This window comes from Macrobrachium nipponense, chromosome 2, assembly GCF_015104395.2.
Source record: "Macrobrachium nipponense isolate FS-2020 chromosome 2, ASM1510439v2, whole genome shotgun sequence".
NCBI lineage: Eukaryota > Metazoa > Arthropoda > Malacostraca > Decapoda > Palaemonidae > Macrobrachium > Macrobrachium nipponense.
The window spans coordinates 57601408-57606832 of NC_087201.1; positions in this window are offsets into that span (position 1 = coordinate 57601408).

Consider the following 5425-nt stretch of genomic DNA (forward strand, 5'->3'; position numbering starts at 1 on the left):
TGGTTTTTATTAATCCTATTTGTTAAAGCTGTTATATACTTTGATTCTGACCAGGCGTGGACCGGGTAGGGGTACTATGCCGTATTTTGCAGTTACCAAACTGTAATTAAAGACACTACTCTGTGTGTTTGTGAAAAACTAAACAGTACATCTGTTATAACTTCTTCAAAGTGTTTAAAATGTTTTTGGAAAGCAGGACTTCTGTTAAAATCATCTAGAACATAACAACCTAAATGCGAGCAGAGAACAAATACATCAATAAAATAACGAGAGAACTACAAAATTTGAAAGGTATTTTCAGCAACGAAATTGCTTCAACAGGTGAACCGTTTTGCACACGGAAACTTAATTTCGATCATTGGAAGGTGGCTCTTGTTTTAATCTTACCATTTGTCTGACCATAATAGATAAATTCAAGTCAAAAGCTAGCGGCGTTTCCTCATCTGAAAATCGTGCATGCCTGTTTGGCACTTCCAGCTGTTGATATTTTCTCTCGCTTCTGAAGCAGTGTTACCGGACAATCGCATCGTTCTGGCTGCATACTCGGTCGGTCACGTTAGTGGAAAGGGTTATGGGAACAGTGTTTGCCCGTCGTGCAATGCCCGCTAGTGTGGACAGCTAGGGCTTCAGAGCAAGGCCAAAACTTGACTGGTCGGATTCAAGTGTTAAAACTGCGAGGCATTCGCAACAAGTGATAAATCATTTATATAAGGCCCGTCGTGAAAGTAAGCTTATTAACGATGCCATATACAATTTATGTGAAATTTCGTATGAACTAGATAACTAAAACAAATAAATGGGCTCTCTTTCATCATTATGTACCTTTGGCATGGATGAGATATTGACAAAGTTTAATGATTTTTAGCTTATGATCCAGGATGCCCTGTGAAAATTTATTATGATACAACTTTAAAGAGAATGTTTCTCAAACACGATATGATCATATACCGTTGATGCGGAACTATTCAATAACTTGTGTAAACAATAAATCATCGCCGTTTCCTATACATACATAGTAGAAGAAACGTCATGCATGCCAACAGCATAGACGAAAAATAATAGTTAAAGTTTATTGCACCTGCAGATTAATGACATAATTAAGGAAATGATAAAATATGAAAACGTATGTGAAATAAAATGGGTTCATAAAAATTTACGTAAATGTACAGGAATCTACTATATGTAAACGGTTGTGTAATGTTTGTACTTGGTAAAAAAAAAAAAAAAAAAAAAAAAAAAAAAAAAAAAAAAAAAAGCAATCTGTGGCACATCAATCAGTTTAAAAAACCATTTTTGGTCTTGTTATTCCGTCACTGACCCATGCAGCACAACTTGTTTAAAATCATTTTGTACTTGTGTGTTATTGATTTTCATGCGTGCCTACTGCTTCTTTCTTCGTCCACACACTAATTGTCATTGCTTCTTTTATAAGTATTTACAGTAAAACCCCCCTTACACCACTTCGATATACAAACCACCTCAAAATTAAGCCCACATTTCAACAGGCTCATTTAAACCTCTACGGGCTGCTCTAGGAGCAAGAGCCCGTGTTGGCAGAAGGCCAGCTTAATCTCAAACAACAACATTTAAACGAAATAATGGTTTCGTGAGTTCCGGGTTTTCAGAAAATAGCCACAAGTGAAATTTGTTTTCGTGAATACAAACCCATTTCATGCCCAAACTGACATATAAAAACACCAGATTAAAGTGGTAATCTACACCATTCCAACTGTCAAAATACTGAAAATAGTTTTTCAAATACGAAAGTTATTGATGGTTCTTCTTGTTCCGGGTTTTCTGCTAAGCAACTGGTAACTGGATCTACAATAAGCGTGATTTTACCCGTGCTCTTTGAAATGTTTATGCAGGAAACCCTTACAAATAATATATCAAATTAATTCTAGCAACTCTAGATTTAATTTGACATAATAACGAGACATGCGCTAATTATTATTGGGGCTTTAAACGCCATATAAATAGAAAAACCGACAAATTATACACCAAATTAAAGCTGAGAACTTGAACTTTACAACGATGCTTTAATATAAAAATATATATTTACAAATGAGAATGTTATTGAGGGTTCCGTGAGTTTCGGGTTTTCTCAAATGTCATTAGATTGGCCGCGTCGAGTGGAGTCGCTGCACATATTGGTGGCCGTGGCAGTTCATACCCATCATAAACATATCATGGCTGATACTGGGTAACGCGGCTCATGATATAGGCTCTGATACAAAAGCCTTGTCGACTATTAGAGTGGAGGTTATTCAAAACTGCACCGAATATTCCATTAAACAGTTTTCAGTTAAACTAATTCCATCGTGTATTGGTCTACAGTTACCTATGATCAATCCCATACGGTTGACAACTAATTTAGAGGTAAGTTATGAATTGAATAATCGACACCAAAGCCTACCGTTCCTTTCACCACTTAGTTTCGCAACTGGGGCATTACGTGATTGTGTATTGAGTTTCTGTCTTATCTTGCCAAGGAATTCCATGCAGATGCAACTTGTGTAGTAATAGGCTGATTAGGAATACTGAAGCAATCATGCTGGTTTCATAGTACAAACGCTTTTATATTTCTAGGAGATTGTCGGCTTTATATTATCGGCTTGTGGGAGTTCACAACTTATAATTTGGCATTTGTTAGCTGTTGATGGGATATTGGTGGATAATGTATTACTTTTAAAGATTATTCATGCATATATTTGTTACTTAACCTGGTGGGCAAGCACCTAAAAGGTACAGCCTGGACAAAGACGCCACTCGTCTCCAGTGGTTGGTGACAAAGCGTAGGCTATAGGTTACGTCGCCATGAAATGTAGGTAAAGTATTCTTAGGCATTTCTGGCTTTATTTCATTTTAAAATATCCCATCCTGTTTTGTAGGTGGAGATGAGATTTGTCTGGAATGTATGCTTATTAACGTAACAAGGGTTTGAGTTTGTGTATGTAGCCTAGTGGAATTTGGAAACAAGACGTGCAATCTTAGGGCTTTTTTTGAAATTTCACAGATCTACTTTAGGCAGTCAGGTTTGAACTTTCATGAAAATAATGTACTCTTAATTACAGTTATTTAATCTTTTCTGTTCTCGTCCCGTGTAGTAATTCTCAAAGAATTTAAAGTTTGTGTAGTTTTTCCCGATATAATATCTAGCCATGCCAGTGATCAAAATCATGAGTGGAGCTTGGATTTCTGATTGATTACCAATGTTACCTCTTTTGGAATGATAAACTGTAGTACTGATAATACGTAATCTTTGGACAACAAACTGACAAACTTCGCATATATCAGCAGATAAATAACCAGTCTGTTTCTGTTGTTAACGATACTACATCATACCCTTTCCTTGTCTTTAGTAGTGGCCCCTGGCCCCTATGGTACTTTTCCTTCCGATCAGTTTTCAATGTTAAAATAGAGCATTATTAGTCTGACTAATAATGCTCTGTTTTTACATCTAGGCTAAGAAAAAAGTCTCACATAATAAATTGGACGCAAAGCAATGTAATGTTACGATGTAATGAAACTATTTCCAGGGACTTGTTGGGATCCGTTACGATAAGTTGACGTGGCAGAACCAAAAAATAAGTCAATGATGATTATTTTCTTTTGACCCTGCTATAAAACATAGTATGTTCTAGAAGGAAGACGATATAAAGAGGATTATCAACAGATTAATAAGCAGATTTCGATGTTAATCCGTTGGCAGTTGTGTGACTCCCAACCCATTTGTATTCCCTTAGGACTTACAACCACCATATATCCATCTAGGCCCTTATCTCTGACTTACAACCACCATATATCCATCTAGGCCCTTGTTTCTGACTTACAGCCACCATATATCCATCTAGGCCCTTGTCTCTGACTTACAGCCACCATATATCCATCTAGGCCCTTGTTTCTGACTTACAGCCACCATATATCCATCTAGGCCCTTGTCTCTGACTTACAACCACCATATATCCATCTAGGCCCTTGTCTCTGACTTACAGCCACCATATATCCATCTAGGCCCTTGTCTCCGACTTACAAGCACCATATATCCATCTAGGCCCTTGTCTCTGTATACCTTTAGTTGCTCTGATCGTGTATTGGCAATAAGACGAAAATACTTAACATCTCCGTTTCACATTTCTTTCGTAGCTGGAACTTTGTTCGTATATTCATTACGGTTTTACCTTTTTCGTGGTTTAAAATCAATATATATATATATATATATATATATATATATATATATATATATATATACATATAATATATATATATATATATATATATATATATATATATATATATCTTCCGGAGATATGTGATTATACTAGTAATGTGAACGCTTGCTATAAACAGTGACCTTGTACGCGTCCTAAATGGTTACACACCGTTTAATCAGCACTATGCAAGCGCAGTCCTACAGTTCCGGTGAGGATTCAGCGTTTAACCTACGTCTAGTTATAAATGAGTGACGTGGGAGCGGAAATCGGCTCAACGTGTCCAAGAACGGAATTTTCCGTGGAATCTTTGAGTCTGGTTGAACTCAAATGTCTATGTTAACCCAGGGGTTGCGTCGCTAAAATGCGACAACTCGAAAGAGGGCTTTTTCTTCCGGGTGTGAAGAACGATAGCGCTAGGTGGAACGCTAGGACATTTTGGGAATTGAAAATCCTCGCCTGAGGAAATAAGTGTTGAAGTTTGAAACTTATTGTCTGTTACCAATTATACCAGTTTAGAGAGTTTGTTCTCTTCCGGATGCTTTTGTTTAACCGTATTCTCTACGTTTTTGAAATGTGATATTGTTACCATTTTCATTCCATTAATGTTGTGGTATTTCCTTCTCAACAGAATGTTACTGTGGACCCCATAAGGGAGAATCTTATGCTGCGGTGTAACGAGCATTTAAAAATTGCGATTATGGAAGTGGTCATGTAAATGGATCAGACAAAAATGACTGAGAATTATGAGTAAGACCTGCTGAGTTTCAGATGGAATAATAAGTGACGATGAAGGAAAGGGACTTTGGTTTCTATTTCATTTTATTCGAAGGGGGGGTATAAATTCCCGGTTATTGCTTATTTCCATTTAACTAGTATTATGATAGGTTTGATTTAAACAACGTATCTAGAATGGAGGTATGAAAGAGAGAGAGAGAGAGACTGGGAAGGATTTAAGGGTTTTTCCACTGCTGAACTATGAGATGCCAACTGGGATTTCAGAGAGTTATATATATATATAACTTCTAGAGAGAGTTATATATACTCTCTATATAGAATTAAAATAATAATCTATATATATATATATATATATATATATATATATATTATATATATATATATATATATATAGATATAATGTGTGTCGAGCGCGCGGTTTCTGTGGGTCCAAGGTTTAGGATTTGCAATTGATTTTACTAGATCAATGACTTGGT